This window comes from Eutrigla gurnardus (assembly GCF_963514095.1).
Source record: "Eutrigla gurnardus genome assembly, chromosome: 5".
NCBI classification, from domain to species: Eukaryota; Metazoa; Chordata; class Actinopteri; order Perciformes; family Triglidae; genus Eutrigla; species Eutrigla gurnardus.
This window is the reverse complement of record NC_139919.1, coordinates 9,954,023-9,973,050: the sequence shown is the minus strand read 5'-3', so window position 1 is coordinate 9,973,050 and position 19,028 is coordinate 9,954,023. Positions and strand designations below refer to the sequence as shown.

The 19,028-nt window shown below is 40.8% G+C and overlaps 1 protein-coding gene and 1 long non-coding RNA gene across 2 annotated transcripts in view; both read right to left on the bottom strand.

Moving 5' to 3' along the window:
- The window catches only part of htr4 (5-hydroxytryptamine receptor 4), a 188,821-nt gene extending 176,008 nt beyond the window's left edge, over positions 1 to 12,813 (bottom strand). Inside the window, exon 1 of the mRNA XM_084009755.1 lies at positions 12,707 to 12,813. The gene's annotated coding sequence lies outside the window, so the exon portion shown is untranslated. The remainder of the gene's footprint in view (positions 1 to 12,706) is intronic.
- The window catches only part of LOC311013634, a 377,991-nt gene that overhangs the window by 338,014 nt on the left and 20,949 nt on the right, over positions 1 to 19,028 (bottom strand). The window lies entirely within an intron of this gene.

Here is a 19,028-nt window from a genome sequence, read left to right as displayed (position 1 = left end):
TCTCTCTGTTCGCAGACTGACTGCCTGAGGTGATGCGCCAAAAATAAATACGGACTTTCTCTCTTCAGCGCTAAACCAGTCTCTCTGTTTCCTTTTCTGCGTTTCCCTGCACTCTCACATCCTTTCCTCTTGCTCATGAACTCCCGCTGCCCTCCGCTCGTCTCTCTGCCTTTCTATGTGTGTCCTTCTATGTTTCTGTCTTTCTCCCCTCTATTTAACCCCGGCTGCTCCGTCATGCTCCTTCATCATCCACCTACTCTCTTTTCTTTCTTTCTTTCTTGTGTTGTCTCTTAAGGGGAAGCATTGTAACAGGCCTTGACAGAAAATCCCTGCCTGTAAACTGGCAGCTAAGTAACTTAACGACAGCTTGTGCAATAATACTCGTTATGTGTGCAACAGTCAACAACTCCTTCAAACTAAATGACAAAAGAGTTTGTTTGCCATTTCCTTCCAAAATCTTCGGAGCCCACAGTTGCAGAGTTTCCTGCCGCAGTCCCCACATCTTTCTGAAAGTGACAACCAACATTCACCCCAGCTTCACGTTGCCATTGGGCAGGTGTGGAGGTCAGTTTGGTTTGAACTCTCTTTTGTTATTCTGTGGTCAGAAAACACATTTGGCATTTGGCACAGACATGGTTATTGTAAGGGAGCTTTTTTCTTCTTTTTTTTGGTAATAAAAGAAGCTTACTTGCTTGAGAAATTATAATAGTAGTGATTAAAACAAACCAACATTGATAAGTTGGTGGGAAACAGAAAACAAAGTGTCAAAGTCACACTGACAGCCTCCCAAAGAGCCTGCTCTCCTAAAAACAATTTTCCCACACAACCAGACTGCATTGTGAATAACGTTTCAAGGAACGTATGTGTGGTTTACATGTAGAAAAAAAAGAAAAAGAAGTTTTGTTGAATTAACCTAACCAGGAAGTTTTGTAGCTTTTTTGATTTGTTGTGCTACAAACGGTTTAAACTGTGATCGTTCGGTCTGGAAAAAAAATGTATTTCCCATGAAAAAAAAAGTTGAGATTTGTTCTATGGGAACATACTTGGATAGGAGGCAGGATGGGAGTTATCAACGAGGAACATCGTCCAACTACTTCCCTGTTTTCTTCTGAGGGACACAAGTCATAACTCACACGGCCACATGAGGAGAAAACGTAAACATTGGTCATCGTAACAAATGACCACTGCTGCCGTTTTCTGGTCAAGACAATCTCCCAATACAATAAACAACTATATGGACAACATAACAACTATCAGTCCATATCTACATTAACCAGCCATTACCATCTTACTTTTGTCTCTTATTATATAATATGATTGAAACAACTACGTTAGGCCCTCAGCCCTCTTTACTCTCGCGAGGACCTGGAGGGGGCCTGGGAATATGCCCATCCAGTCTACATGATTTGTGGACTTGGAGAAGGCATATGACCGGGTGCCCTGGGAGATTTTGTGGGAGGTACTGCGGGAGTATGAGGTGAGAGGGTCACTTCTTAGGGCCATCCAATCTCTGTACTCCCAAAGCGAGAGCTTTGTTCACGTTCTCAGCAGTAAGTCAAACTTGTTTCTGGTGGGGGTTGGCCCCCGCCAGAGAAAGGTTTGCATCGCTCGCTTTTTGCAGATGATGTGGTCCTGCTGGCATCATCGGCCTGTGACCTCCAACACTCACTGGATCGGTTCGCAGCTGAGTGTGAAGCGTTCAGGATGAGGATCAGCACCTCTAATGCTGATAAGCGATTGACGATGAGTGATTTATGTTTATCTATCTTGATGTCCTTATTTTCCTCTTCTTTCTTAGTTTAATTTTCATAGTTGATATTTGCTTATCTTTAGTGCTTAAATAATTCATCGATTAGTCAGTATGATTAACGCATGGAATTTTTTAAAGTACACTTGTGGGCTTTAATGGCTTTTTTATTAGAGAGTTGACAGTGTAGAGCAGACAGGAAATGAGGATAGAGAGATAGAAGGTCAGACTCCAACCGGGAATGTAGCAATTACATGGTCAGAGCCTTAAACCCGGAGGCCACCAGGGAGCCCCAGTCAACAAAAATCCTAAAAATGTATTAAATATTTAAGTTATTTATCAACTAAAAATGCCAAACATTGTCAGCTTCCTTCATAGATTCATACATGTGTGGATTAGCTGCTCTTCTCTAGTCCATGTTATGTAAACGGAATATATATTTGGTTTTTGGAGACATCATTTCTACTATTTTTAAACATAAATATTTTTTAGTTTTGAATACTTAATTATGTGTGTTAATTAAGCGCATTGAAAGATCATTCTGATAATGGCCACGCCTGCAGTCCTACCTGTCTCTGAGCAATCTTGGACTCTAAATTCCAAAACTAATGTCAATGACAATAAATCTCTTTTAATCTTGAATTAATTTGTCTCTCCATTGTGTGAAGACAAAGGTTAGACTGTATTGAAAGCATCCACTACTGAACAATCACAAAATGAGTACACACAGTGATGCTGAGACTGGCGTTGCTCCTTCTCACTCCTCAAAAAATGCTTGAGATTTCTTTCCTAAATTGTCTGTCTTTTGTTTAATAAAATATCATCACCTGTGGAGAGGCTCTGATTCCTCCTACACCGCCAGCCCTCGCCACCCTGAATCCTGCGGAGGACGCTGTGATATCAGAGGCTCGGCGTGTTTTAGCTGAAGCTGCGTTCGCGTCGAGCACTGGAGGTAATTACCTCTATTCAGCAGCTCAGATGCTCACAACAGGCTGAGTGGATCGGGGAGATCGCTGCTGAATCATATGCAAATCACTTCTGTGTGTTTGTTTCTCTGGGCAGAATTCGACTGCTTGTGTAGTCAAGTACAAGTAGTGTTTCAAGCAGCTCCCTTAAGTGGACCAGATTTATTATTACGAATAAACGCTCATATAAAAGCTAGTGTTCGGGTCTCGAATAACACCTGGTCTGATTGTTGATTCGACATGTTGCATGTTATTGTTTGTAATACAGATTTAATAAATGCAAATGCTGATTTTAATATTGTTGATTACGCGGCTCAAAGCTGAAGCCCTTTGCTGTCACCCTGTCAGGTGTGAAGCAGCAACACGTTCTCACTCCCAACTCGTCACATGCCGACTCGCCACGTTCTCCTCTGGCACCAGTTTAGGACATGTCAGGGACAGCCTGTCAACTCTCTGCTTGTTGATGCACATTTTCAAAATGAACAAAAACAAAATGAACATCTTCCACTTGTTATGCGCAAACCATCTCTTATGGTTTACTTGAGCAACAAAACTGCTTGGTTAGGTTCAGAAAAAAGGATGTGGTTTAGGTTAAAGTAAGAGCTGTCAATGTTGGCAAAATATGATGTTTGGGTATTCTTTCTAAAAAAAAACACACACATAGCTTCAAAGTAATCAATTGCCAGATTTCTCTTTATTCCCGTCACTCACTTAGTGCCCCATAGAAAAGGAACAGCTGATTGTTGAGGTTAAAATGAGGAGTTTTCTATACAATACGTACTCATTTTACAAAAAAAATGTCAATGAGGTGGAAGTTTCCTTTATTTGATTTAATTTCCAGTAAATATCACAATATAAAATGTTCTGTTTAAAAAGAACATACGCCATGGAGACGAGTACTTTTCACCCTTCCTAAGTGGTTAACTCTCCGGTCTGATCTGGATCACAGTTTATGGGTCCGTGTCTGTTTACATGACGTAACTAAGCGCTTGCTGTAGGGACACGGTGTCTCTCTCTCTCTCTCTCTCTCTCTCTCTCTCTCTCTCTCTCTCTCTCTCTGTAGTCTATCCTTTGTTCGTTGACTTGTTACATTTCATGTTCAACAAATGAAAGTGACATTGTGTGACCTCCGTCGTGGGGCATTGAGTGTGTGCAAGGACAGGTAAGGTAATACTGCTCATGTTTTTCACAGCCAAATGTTAATTTTCTTATTTGAATATTTATTTTTCTTTTGAAATGCATATTCATATTTATAATATTCATTGAAAGCCCTTGTCAAAATAAGCACCTTTTTTGTTGGATAAATATTTATTGTGTAGAATATATATATATATATATATATATATATATATATATATATATATATATTAGGGCTGTCAAAAGATTGATTTTTTTAATCGCGATTAATCGCATTTTGTCCATAGTTAACTCGCGATTAATCGCAAATTAATCGCATTTTTTTGGCACATTTTTTGTTTACAAAATGTTTATTTAACACTTCAAATATCCCCTTACCAAAACATGGGATCAAAACAGGGTTATAAAAATATATCACAAACAATTAAAGTGAACATGTCACAGGAGATAGTGTAACAGGAGATAAGTACAGTTAGGATATAAGTGCATTGGCTTGCGAGTGATATCTCAGACTGGACGTATTTCTATGGTAGCTCATTTCATACCCACAGTACGCGCAGATGACTTTGGTCTTATCGACTGAACCATCTGGCAGTCTTTTGAAGGTGAATTTGCCGTTCACAAATCGATTTTAAACGCGTGTGGACGCGCCGCTTCCCAGTATTGCACGCTTGGTGGGCTGCCACTAGAGGATGATTGACAGGCGCTCTCCTTTAAACAACAACTTTTTGCGAGCGTTCGCGAGCGTTCCCGAGGCGGCGAGTCGAGCCCGGCGCCTCTGATTAGCATAAAGTAGATTCGACTTATACTTTAGGCAAATGAGGAGCGGCCAACTCGCGCGCCGTCTCTCGACATTCGCCGCAACGCCACCAGAATGCATTGCACGGCTTTTCACATAGACAATGAATGGGACGCAGGGAAACACCGCTGCCTGTGGACAGGCACCTTCCCTCTGGATCAAGACTACAGGTGCCACCGACGGCCATAAATCATACAATGCGCTTTTTTTTTTTTTTAAATACCGAGCGTTAATCGCTCGTTAAAAAAATTAACGGCGTTAAGAGGATGTTGCGTTAACGCGTTATTAACGCGTTAACTTTGACAGCCCTAATATATATATATATATATATATATATATATATATATATATATTTTTTTTTTTTTTTACGTAACTGGCATGAGTACATTTTGGAATTTTTTGTAACAAAACGACAAAAAAATAAGTCAACAGTCAACTCATGGGTTAAAGTCCTTTCTACATCAGTTGCTGTGACTGTTTAATGACATGGATGAGTTCACATTGGAGTTAGTGGAAAGCCCATTGCATCTCGTACAGACACTTAAGGCAGTGTCAGAATCAGTGTGTGTGTGTGTGTGTGTGTGTGTGTGTGTGTCAATGAAGTCAGAAACGGATAATCGATAAAAAGTGGCACAAGGCTGTTTCTGACCCAACATCCACAATAAGTACATGCAGATTAAATATGTGTCTAGTATGACAGTACAGCATGTTTATGTCATGTCTGATGAGTTTGTTATTGCATATCTTATAGATTATGTTAATTTGCACCGATTTTCAAAATATTTTGGGGATCTCTAACTGACCTGTGTTCAAATGAGTATTTTGCTCGCTAGCTGCTGTTTCCACAAAAAAAAACAATCAGAGGTGGGATTAAGAATTGAAAGGTCACCTTCCTGTGTCAGAGCCAGCAAAGTGGGAAAGAAAAATATCAACAAAAATGGCAATAAGCCATAACATAACAGCTGCACTTACACAAAGTCTAATTTATCTAACACTTAAAGCCTTTTCACATTGAGTCGTTTGCATTTATTTATAATACACACACACACACACACACACACACACATGCAGTAGTTATAATGTATAGAGCATCAAGAACAAGAAGAGTTTCACCTGCTGATAGGGAGCTGCACAACTATCCCGATCAGTTCCAGGTGTACTTCAGGATGTCGGTGGTCCAGTTAGCTACAATGCCAAAACCACACATCAAAGAGAAGACGATCCATTTCCAATATCCAAGATCCAAAGTGGTCAAACAACTTTTTGATGGATGCGAAAAACGCAGAGAATCAAAGATTTTTGACTACGGACTCAGTGAGCAAAGGCCTTTAATGCTGATGACACACTGTGCACACTGCATGCAAATAGTGACAGTGTTGAGTTATGTACAGTACTGCATGTCCTACAATGAATGTCAGCTGGGGCCCGTTTCACAAAGCAGGTTCAACAAACTCTGAACCTAACCCTGAACTCTGAGTTGACCAACTCTGAGATGGGCAACTCTGAGTTTTCAGTTTCAGAACAGCGGTTTTGAATTAGTTCAGTCAACTCTGAGTATGTAAACTCTGAGTTACGCGTGCCGACTCTACAAAGCCATGATCAATGGAGCTCCGATACTACGATTCACCATGGCAACCGGGAGAGCGTCATTAGATATTACCGAGTGTTTATGTAGAAAACGAGCTCATCCTTAGAAAGTGGAGCAACGTGTCTGCATCAAAGTAGCGATAGTTGGCGTGGCAGACAATTACTGCCCGATCTAATGTGTATAACTGAATGAAACAGTCTATTGATCTTAAGGTAATAAGTGTTCATTTTCAGCTTTGCAGAGCGACACTTTGGTCTAACGGTTAGCAACGCTGCCTATGGTGCAGGTGACAGCGGTTAAATTCCCGTAGTTCATAAGGTAGCGCAATGAATGAATTATAATTTTCATTGGGTGTAATCCCCTCAGGCACAGAAAGAAAGTGGCTTCAGTTGAAAATTAAGCATAAGAATATTGCGCAAATACGTTGACTAAGGCATATGATTTTAATCATATTTCACATATTAAACAGTAAATATAAGCAGGTATTTCAACACAGGAATGTACTTAAACATTTCATAAATCTCCCGTTCGCAAAAACACTACCTCCGCAAAGAATCTGGTTGCGGATTATTTCCGCGATATGAAATGTTGAAAATGTCAGAGAATATTGTTTAGATAATATCTAATGTGATTGAAAGGAAAGGTAATCAAAATCCTCTCCCGATGCAAAGCTGCTAGAATCACTTTTATTTCCATATCGATTAGGTTGACGATGAAAGGACGGCACATTTTTTCAGAGTTGGTTCAGATTCCGGAAAAAGGCGGAGACATGTAGGGAGAAACTCAGGGTTTGTTGAAGCAAACCTGCTAGCGAGCAGGTTAGGTTCACGGAGTATGTTACCCGGGTAACTGACTCAGAATGTCATGCTGAACTGGCTTTGTGAAACCGCAAAACCAGAGTTTTCCTCATCTCAGGGTTAACTAACTCAAGGTTTTCACTAAACCTGCTTTGTGAAACGGACCCCTGTTCTGTACATAATCAATGCATGGAATCACTTTCTTTGACGTCCATATATTGACTGTTACGGCACAAACACATGTACTGACTCTAAATATAGTTTAGAATTGCACAATGGTCACAGGAACAGCAGGATGTTAAAGAGGACTATTCAAACTATTCATCACTGTCTTCAATGTGGTGTTAAAGAATCAGCACAAATTATCCCAAAACAAGTGTGAGTCATTGCTCAGAATTAGGCTCTCAAGAGAGATACATTACTCACAATCAGAGCACATCTCTTACCCAATTCTATCTCATTGTCTTGGTGACTCCAGCAGCTTTTACCCAACCCCCTAAATGTAAATGCTGCTAGCACACAAGTTCTAACGACCTGGTGGCATGGAAATGTTTGCAGCAGTATAAGATCCTGCCATAATGGTTGTCAATGTTTGTTGCTGCCAGTTTAAAGTCTACAATCTGCCCTCTAGGTGAATTTTTAACCCTTTTAAAGATAGAAAAAAAAGATTGTAAAACTAAACAATCTAAACAAACTAAAATAAATAAACATTTTTTTATCAAGCCAATTTTGATTTCTTCCTGGAAAACAAAATATGAGGCATGCTTACATCCGGTTGTACCAACCAATAATATCATGACTGTTGCAAGGTCAGAGAAGCTTAGAGAAACAATGAGATGACGGTCCCGTTTAGCCAGCTGCTGCACTGTGTTTTATCAGGCGAGAGAGCATCAATAAGCTGGCAGAACTACAGTATGTAATGGATATAGGATGAACTTTACTCAGCTGACTCTTCCTGCTGGGATGCTAGACTTTGTGCTCATCCAAATAAACAACACAACATGTAACTTCAGGGTGGCACCAAAACAGACTCCAGCAGAACCTCTAGGAGTGACCAGCCCACCACAGGGATCCAGATCCAGCCTCTGACCTGCTCCAGCTAGAGGTGAAGAGCTGGCAGAGAATAGCTTTGCCAACACCATGCCCAGGCCATTTTGCTGGGCCCACTAGAGTGAAGGGAGGCACGGGAGACCCAGAACCAAGACTGCATTGGGCAGATTCTCAGACCCTGCTGCAGACATGAATAGGTTTTCACCAGGTGACCTGGTGCTCAGTAACATTACCGTTTTTGTCCACAGGGACTGCCAAAATCAACACAAAATAAAAGTTATTCATAGTCAGTGTGACTATATAACAATGTAATGACGTTTGTGACACCCATGTAACATGACTTTAATAGCAGTGTAATGTTCTGCCGGGTTCCAACCTTGCTCTGATATTGGAGCAGAGCACAAAAGGGGTGGGACATTAGGAAAGGTCAATTAGAGCAGTTGATTGGCTGAAAGTTAAAGTATGTTTCCATCCAATCAATGGTCCATCGATGAATCCATCTAAGAGTTGTTTACAAGCTCTGGTTGACTTGTAATCCTGGATTCCACATTTTTTTCAATATTCATATTATTTTAGAATATTAAATGTTCAAATTCAGCCTATTAATAATATTAACTACACAGGCTTATATGTTGCCAATGCCATTATCGGCAATGTTGTTATTTTACTTCCTGTCCACTAGAAGGCGTTCCAAAAACAAGAACAATACATATTCCATTTTAATTTCCATCGAGAACCACTTTGGATATAAGTGTTTTAAAGATCCCATATTATACTGTTTTTCATCAATTCCACACAGCTGTCAGAGGTCCAACAACACTGTTTTCGATATGCATTGCCCCAAACCCATCCGTGGTCCTGCATTTCAGCTGTCTAAAAGTTGCTCAAATGAGCTCTCCTGAGAACAGGCTGGTTCTGTGTCTGCACCTTTAAATGCTAATGAACTCCATCTGTCAATGCCTACTTGGAGAGCAACGGAGACGATGCTAACGCTACGCGGCAGCATGCGCCAATGTTTACGTGGATGTATCGCTATGGCTCGCCTATGTGGCTCAGGTGAAGTTGCTGGGTCCTGTATGGTTGGGACAGATCCTTTAACAAGGGTCAGTGTCGAGGCAAAGCCAGCTTTGTACTGACCTTCGTTACTGAAGCAGTCTGATGTGAAGTGGTTAGCAGCACACACATACGAGCTAACACATTTGCACATTGTCATTAAAAATGAAACGCAAGAGACCAGACCCGGACCGTCGTGCACAGCGCTCTGTCGGACACGTGCCCCCGGGTTCCGTCCGACCGGAGGTGAAGATGCACCAGAGCGCTGAGACAGAGGGAGGATTGTCTCCAGCTTCACCCGCACCGGGATTTATTCACGGAGCACCACCCGGATCACCCAGCGCCACAACCGGTAAGTGAAGCTGCGCTCTCCGCGCTGTATTGAGAAACGCCTCCTCTCGGATATCTCCTATCATCAGAGGAGTTTGGCCTATTCAAATTACTCCCTTCGTTACGTAACAACGGGAGCTGAATCTGAACAGCCTGTAGGAGCGCCGTTGTACCAGTGGGGGGGCTGCAGAGACCATGCTGTTTTCCTCATCCTGGGAGTTGACAGGCTCAGGGAGGACCAGTTTATAGGTTTAGAGACCAGAGAAAACGTATTTTTTCATTATATGGGACCTTTAAGTAATGCTTAAGTAAGTGCCATCCTCTGGGATTACTGTATTTTGATACTCCTTGGAGTTGATTGTACTTTTAAATTCCTAATAAAAATCAAATCAAATCAAAATATGTTGAATTACCAATGGGTGACAGCTTTTTAGATAAGTAATAAAGTAAAACAACCACATTCTCCTGGGGACGCTGTGTCCTCGTTGCCATGTCTACGCCCTCTCGTCTCACCATCAGCTCTACCATCAGCGATGGAGACGCGGGTTGATCTAGCTAGCAGTAAGTAGCATGAATGCATCTTTGTCATGACTGCATTGCTTCTAGAGGACGTTCACATCTATGTTTCATTTCACCGAGAATTGCCGGCGGCTATCTCCGCATCCGTGCACCGGCTGACGGCTGTTTCTGATACTGAGATTGTGATTCAGAAAACTTTATTGTTCATCAGACTTCATGTGGCAAAAGCATCTGTTTATGCGGGTAGGCCCCGACGAGGAGGACGAGATTTGCTAACGTTAAAAAACACATTTCTAAAAAAACAAAAAAAAACAATGAACACTAATTTCAGCATTCAAATAGTACTGATTCTTTAACTATTCAAATTATATTTGATTCTTGAAGTTCATTCCAACAGCCCTAGTCTACATCTGGGTCACACAGCTAAACGAGGTAGCTTGTCCTCCCCAGGGCTTCCTAAGGGATCCGGAGGAATTCCCAGGCCTGTCGAGACATGGTGTATAATCACTCCTGTGGGTTGTGGGTCTTCCCCAGGGTCTCCTCCCAGTTGGACTTGATAAAATGTCACAGTGATAATGATAAATTCTCCCCAAGAGTTGTAAGAGGACATTTCATCTCAAGATTTATCCCTGGTTGGCTGCCGAAGAAAAAATATTAAATATGAACATAAAACAAATAAAAACAAATTGCTCTGTCCACTATTTGATAAAAGTATGATCTAGCCAGAAGACAATTGGACTGGGCTGGACTCTATGGCTCCAAAAAACAAAAGAAAATCCTTCAAGGCTTATTGGAAAACACAGCTTCAGTCCACATGCAAACACTGAAACACAAATGTATGCATATTGTATACACAACTATGCATATTCTCAAGGCAATCCTTAATACTGAGACCTTTCAGAGAAACACAACAACAGTGGAAAAAAACATGATCGCAGTCGCATCTGGAGAGGAGCTTCTCATGTTCCTTGTAGTGTGGGAGGAGAAATTCACATCCGAAGTTGATTCAAGAAAAACTAGAGAGCGTCTGTTGCTCAGTAACTATTTCATATTCATCTCTGTTTTCCTCTCTGCACTCATGACTATAAGTGCATTGTTCCAGTGTAACAGAGGTACATCTGCCTGCATGTTACATAGGCAGAGCATATATCTAAAAATGTATTTTATATAAAAATAATTTTCACCAGTGTTTGGGAGTCAATTTCTGGAGTCCGAACGCCTACATTGATGTATTTGCACCTGAAGTGATTTACATTGACTATAACATTGCTCGTACTCTGGCTGCGCTGCAACCCATCTCACATGGTCCTTTATCTGCAGGCTCTGGTCGTAGGCGAGCCGGAGCGATCCGATCATTCTATCAGCCATTGTGACGACACATTGTACCTGCACCTTTGATCCAGGCATGGTGATCCATAAATATTATATAACTACAATAATGAGAGCTCTTAACTAACTGCACGGTAAAATTAGACACATACAAGAGATTTGTTTTTAGTTACAAACCCTACGAATACATTATAACTGTTTTATCACCCAAACCACCAAATGGCATAGACTGCAGCTGTTTTTTGAACATCATTTAAATGTCTTATAATTGAGAAAGATTAATGACAGATTTAAGAGGAATCTGACAAGAGAGTGTGATCAATCAAGTGTAATATTATCTTTTAGTCTAAAATGTAGCAGCCAGAAACCCATCGACAATCCTACCTCAAAAACACAAACTTTTATCTCAAAATCCTTACAGCTTATAAAAACAACCTGCAAAAGATCATCTACATGACATTTTGTAAAACAGGCGTTATCATGCTCTCTTTTGACGAAACTCAAAATATAACAATAAAAAGCTAGAAACTGTTTCAATTTGAGCAATGTTATAAATCAACTCTACAAGCGTCCACAAAAAAACACATAAGAGCACACATTAGTTAAATGAAAGTAAAACCCATTAAAGTCGACCATTAAGCGCAGTTACTTGCTGTTGCTCTCAAATCAAAACCACAGAAACCCAATAACTCAATATTACTGATTTTCCGTCATGAAAGCGTTCACTTACAGTAGCAGGTCGCTGTAGCTTCACGCCTCAAACAACATGTGACAGCTGACAGTCAATCCGATCTGTCGATCTATAGGCTCCTTATCGATGGATTACTGAGGTTACTGCCGCAAGCACACGGAAAAACTATGTAATTCACATTTAAAGAGATCGATATGAAGCGGGGCGCATTGTACACGTGGAGGTCAAAAGAGCCAACCCATGAACACACTGCCTACAATATTTATATTTCTACGTTATGAACTGACTGTAAAAGCAGGCGTTGGTGACTGGAATGTGGTATTTAAAATTATGGGATGCAATTGAACGTGTGTCATAAGTAGGATTACACCCAAAAGTCCCTGTACAATATCATGATATGAAAATGTCATACATTTGAGAATAAAGTCGCTTTTGAGCGCAGATTTGATCAATGAACGTTTATCTAATATGAGAATGCATGCATTCCAAATACCTCCAAGGTACACGTGAGTACCACAAATTTAAAATGACAGCAGGCATATCAGAATATTAACATTGTTTTTGAGGAATGTCACGCGTCTTCTGGCTCGTGAGCGTCACCTCATCTACAGAGGTCAAGCTCACACTGGAGACAGACGAGCTGGAAAGGCGCACAGCCTATACACTGATAATCTAGGAGAATAAAAACGGATTGCACTCACCATTTCCTTGTGGAGACGCCGGGTCCTGAAAGCATGTCACGACACTAAATCCCCGTGAGCCAGAAGAACATTGTTCTTCAGTCCGAGCTCAACGCCAACTTATTACTGAACAAAAAGAGAAAGTGCAGTAGCCCCGAGGTCGTGGCTGAGGCTCGGGGGTCTTCGGAGGGGAGAGTGAAATGATAAACGGAGCGCAGCGGGCACAAGTGGAAACGTGGAGAAGTGTCCGCGCGCAAAGAGGCGGCGAGGAGAGACTGGCGGTGCGCGCTTGGAGACGCCGAGGAGAGGCCGTAGAGGGAGAGAGGGGAGGAGAGAGAAGAGAAACCTCGTGCAGAGGTGAGGAGCCACGGAGATTTCTGGAGACAGAGCGCGGAATGGGACCGGAGTCAGCAGCGGAGATGTTGCGCTATGCCGCTCTGTCTGAACGCACAGCGGACATGACCCGCTCTGGTCTGGTCCCGCCTCCTTTAGCCCTCATGTGAAACAAGCATCCCTCCATCTCTCCCCCTTCTCTCTCGCGCGCGCGCTCACTCTCTCACTCTCTGTCACTCTTCGTCCAACATGATTCATGGTTATGTCGCTGCATATGAGTGAATGGAAGGAGAGATGTGCTTCTGGAGGTCAAGGGCGATCAAAGGCAAGATTTATGCAATGATATTGTGTTTGTGACCTTTTTTTTCTCCAATATGGTTGACCTTAATGTTGACCATTCAAGGGAAAAACTCTGATTTGAGATGGATTTATAGAAATTGTATTATATAGCTATAAAATAATTTTTTTCATTTAGCTGATTTATTTCATAATAAACATAATGAAATGTAACCAAACTTTAGGGTGTGAATGATCAGAGGTCACAATGTACGAGTGAGGTCACAGTTTAGGCCTACCATAAGATGAGGCAAGAGACATGTTTTTAAAGCTCAACACCAAAGTCGCTACGGAAAGTTTCAATTTTAACTGCTAATAGCTCTGATTATGTGCAAACATATTATCCTCAATTTGATTTCCATCTTCAACTCCAACTCTTATTCAATTTTAACAGATACTGACTCTTGGTCAGACCCCTATTGGTTTAGAAAAACATCACGGTTAGAATTTAAATAAGTCAAATGTGAACAACGTAACATAAGTACAGAAAACACATCACAAACCCTCTTATATAACCCTTATAATTTTTGAGCCAGGATGTGCAGGGCTGCCTCGAAGGAAGTCAGGTGATGAATATAAAGCACCAAAAAGTTTGTGTATGGAGGGTCGATGTGCAGTTCAAACACACATGGGACTTTTTGTTTTGTTACAGGTTCTCTCCTGTTTGGATGAATATTATTGCTGCACTGCCCTCTATGGGTTGAAAAGTTCAGGTCTGTTTGACTTGTGGCCACACCCAGCTGTGAGTGTTGGGTCATAATACAATGTGACGTGACAGTAAGCATACTCGCTGCCATATCCTGTTGGCTGTAGCGCACTGCAAACGACGTTCCCAGGCTAGATGGGGTACCTAATCCCTCCAGTGTTTTCTGGGTCTACCCAGTTGGGCGTGCCTGGAACACCTCGAACGGGAGGCGTCCACGACACATCTTCATCAGCTGCTCCAACCACCTCAGCTGGTTCCTTTCAATGTGAAGGAGCCCCGGCTCTAATCGCAGCTCCCTCAGGATGTCTGAGCTCTTCACCATAGCTTAAAGGTCCAACCCCACCACCCTACAGAGGGAACTCATTTCAGTAGCTAGTATCCCCGAACTCTCAGCTCCTTCTTCTCACAATCAATATTTCACTCACTTGTGAACAAGACCCTGAGATATTTCAAGTACCCTGCTTTGGGCAGTGAATCACTCCCAACCTGGAGGGTGCAGCCGACTGGTTTCCGGCAGAACACTATGGTCTCAGATTTGGAGATACTGACCATCATCACAACTACTTCACACTCAGCTGAAAACTTCCCCAGTGTGTGCTAATGGTTGGACAATTCAGCAGACATTTTAAAATGTGTAGTTTAACAACAACATAAGAAACCACATTGTATTTGGTTGACAGTAGATATGTCTACAGCAAGAACCTCTTGAAAGTGCATATATGAGATCCGGAGCATTTTGATGGCCCTTCAACAGCTCTCAACAAGGCGAACAGCACAAACGTGGCAAACATGCTGAGAAAGATCACAGTGTTAACCAGAGGGTAAACTGATGGGTGATAGTGCTATGCTTCCACACTATCATTCGAGATGGCATTATCAGCTGTAACCGCGGTACGAGAGCAGTGCAGAGCTGTGACCATGAGCTCTAATAACAACACACACAGAGGGAGAGGGACTCCATTCTCTGCTCAGGTAGACATTATACCACTATATCTGTGTTATTGCAAATAGTTGTTTGCTGCTTGCCTGAACACATTTCAACTGAATAAATTGTCCCTTTGGCAGCATCCCTTATGCTTTATAGTCATACATTTGGAAAAGCTGTCGACTTAAATTCTCTCCTCACCTCCATATGAAGAGTAAACACCACTGTGTCTAATATCCACATACATTATAAAAAGACCAACTTTGGTCCCATCAGACTTGAACTCTTACAGATAGCTTGGCGCAGAAAAAGGAGATCAACAAATTCCATTTCCTGTATATCAGTGGGTATTCAAACACGAACATGCTTTAGGTGTTCAGGTTGTTTATACCCTTTCATCATTAGAAACGGCTCTCTCATCTCCAACTCATCTGTTATCCTCTCCATCCATCACATCTGTTTATTTCTCTCCCTCTGTCTGAGTTTGTGTCTTCCTCTTTATTCCATCAGTCTCTTCCCTTCGAGGGATCCCTTATTCAGGCCAGTTGGTAATGAATATGTCGCCTTGGTTTGAGCGGTAACTGTAACCTTAGGCTTGGCAACAGTAAGATGCATCACTTTCTTCTATTTCTAATGTAAGTCTGTGTCATGTCTTCAAATATCACCCTAAGTGGACACAATAGAGCCCTGAGATGGACTGGCGTCCTGTCCAGGGTGCCTTTGCCCAATGTCAGCTGGGATCAGCTCCAGCCCACTATATATATATACAGTATATATATATATATATATATATATATAGTTTGACTTTACTGATACAGATGGTATAGGCCATATCAGTCTGTACAGTCAAACTGTCTCTCTATCTCTGTCTGCCTTTCTCTTCCTCAGATCATGTCTACGTAACTCTGCCTAATCAACCATTAACAAGCTCCATCAAAAAAAGATCAAAGACCAATCCATGATTCTTTTTGAGTGAGTTAAATTGAAAATTCAGTCATGAGGAGACTTTATGAGAGCAGACCGACTCCAACTGAACATAAGTGAATTTGAATTCTGGTAAGGACAATTACTTTTACTGGTTGCATTTCTAAAAATAGTTTTATAGACTTAATTGGTATTTCTGTGCTGTTTTTGAATGTCATCTAGCCATTAACCTCTTTTGAATCATATTTTATACCCAGATAATGTCATGGGAGCTTGCTAACCACAGTATCTTGTATCTGTTAGACGTTTTAGTGTACTGTTGCGGTAACTTACAGGTGCACTGTTGCCAGTAAGTTCCTGCAATATCCTGTGAATAGGACCTTTACTGTTATGTTTTACTTTAAAACACTGCGATTGTGTTTAAACGGATAACTCCTCTTCTGGAATTGTTTACAGTATGAGATTGCAAATATGTACTGGAGTACTGGAGAACTGGAGTATATGATACCGTACTGTAACTGTGTTTCACAATACTATACATGTTTTCATAGAATCATACTGCTGTCAGTATGATACTGAAACTAGGTACTGGAGTACTATGCAAATTGTCGCGTTGTGTTACTCATGCAACTTGTATTTATTAGCGGGATCATTTGTGTTTATTTGCGTTGCCCGGCTAAACGGGCCGGAGAGTTCATCAGTCAGGACTAAAATAATCCCAATTGCTCCTTTGTATCCTGTCTGAGTTAATAACATTGCCCAAAGGTGCTCGGGGAATTTTTTTAAGTTGTAATAATGAATAGCAAGCAACAATTCTGCTGGTTTACTATAGAGGTATGAGCCCAAAACAAACAACTTTGTTGTAATTTATTTTAAAATAAACAGATAGATATGATGCTGAAATAGCTACATAATGATGAAGATTGGTAAAAAAGTCCGATATCATGTTTTGTTAAGTCCGTAAGACGATAAGCAAATAATTAAAATGCTTGTTTTCTGAATGCCGTTCAGATCGATCAGAGTTAGGCTATGCTAACACTGTAGCTGCTCCATATAATCTTAAAATAACGTTGTGTCAGCATAAATAAGTACTCATAGTTTCGTTCGGTCTCTGTATGAAAAGTGAGGTTCTATTGAAGAGCTATGGGAGACAACAGACCGCTACGATGTTTGAGCTCTACTTACATGCTACTCCAAGTAACCTACATATATCTTTATTTTGGCAATATATCTTTGAGCAGTACAAGTCTTCATTGTCTGCATTTGGGTCCTATCCCCATGGTCTCACATTCACCCACTGTGACAAACTGCTAGTGTTTTTTTTTTTTTTTTTTTTACATCGTAAGCATGAAAATTGGTTCACTAGTTATAATGAAGTGTTAGCACGGTTGTTAATGAGTCAATGGGATTAGTCATTTAATGCTTAAGTATAAACTGGAACACATTCCATGCAATCTATAAGTGAGGCTTTGTTGGGTTGAAATGTGTAATCATTTAAATGAATGTTACTTTGAGCAGCATGTGGACTGCTGTGAATGTGTGAATGTTTCCAGCTCACATGCTGGATGTTCACTGTTAGGTTTTTGTTGGCCTCCCAGGCCTGTAAACCAAACTCCCTGCATCATATTATATCCTAACTACTCAAATACAAAGTCCATTAGAAGTTGGAATAGAGGTGCAGAGAGAGAAAGAGAGAGCGTGACCACCAAACTTTCATCTTTCCTGATATCCCCAAATGGTTCTGGCTGGCTGGAGCTCTGTGGTCTGGTGTAATGGCTTCCCGTGATGAGCTTTCACCATTTTCCTTCTGTCCTCTCATTTCACAGGATCAATATATGTAACCCAATTTTACTTAAGTTCACCGTGGCTATCCCACTCATAGTTGTCATTGTCCTCTTGTAATTTGTAGCCTTTCAGGCTATAGTTAACTTTATGTCAAAGTATGCTTTTGTGTTTATATGGGCAAATAAGACAAAACACTATGGAATAGCCTGTTTGTCCCACATCAATCATATATTTAGTATACAAAGTACCTCAAAGACGCACTGCTCACAAAAGTGCAATCAAGGATCAGAAAAATATGATGTGGTTGCACGACATCTAATGCAGCTACAAAAGAATAGGTACTCATCAAACATTAACATCACTGTCTATTCACTGTGAAAGGACAAAAGGGGTGTTAGACAGCAAAGTATATTTTATCGCTGCATTCAGTACAAGAAACCAGACACAGGTGTGCAATCATGAGGGCAGGCTGAAGGGTGATTGGAGGGAGACACAAGGGCTGCAGTGGAAAAGTCTTTGCTGAGGATGGTTCCTAATGGAATAAATTACTGAAATGTATTTAAGTGGCGGCCATGATAAGAGCTGGTCGAATTCTCTGAATGTCAAGGTAAGGTGCTTCAATGCTTCCTTTCTTATATCCTTTAGCCTAGGAAACACCGGCCCTTCCTTTACCAAAGGAAAGGAGATTATGCCGCCCAATAATTCCTTGCAACAGCAACATTTAGTGATGCACAGCTCGGCTGTTCATGAAAACAAACGATATGCCGATCTTGCATATTTAACAGTGACTTTCATGCAGATAACCTTATTGTAATTTCCTTAATGAATGTATGGATAGTGAAAACAATTTAACTGAATTTGCATTCATTTCTTTCAATCATGTTACAAATATAAACATACTAAACTAAAATAACAAATGCAATGAAATGATACAGCAAAAAAACAAATCAATACAGCAAAAAACAAAACAAACTATTGATTATGAACAACATTCATAATCAACATAAACAAATATTACATCTCCAATAAGGAGTGAAATAGATACAACACCTTCTCCACAACTCAAACCATTAATAATATAATTGATCAAATAAACTATCGTGACTGGAAGCATTTATTCCCTTTTTTATGTCAGTTACAACCTTGGAAATTAAATAATATTAGTGACCTGGCTGCCCACATTTAAGATAAGATAATCCTTTATTTGTCCCGCAGTGGGACTTTTACACTGTTCCAGCAGTAAATGGGAAAGTGGATTCAATAATGAGAAGCATCAGTTAAAAAGCAATATAGGCCTATGATAAATACTTAACAAGGAAACAAGTAAGTAAGTA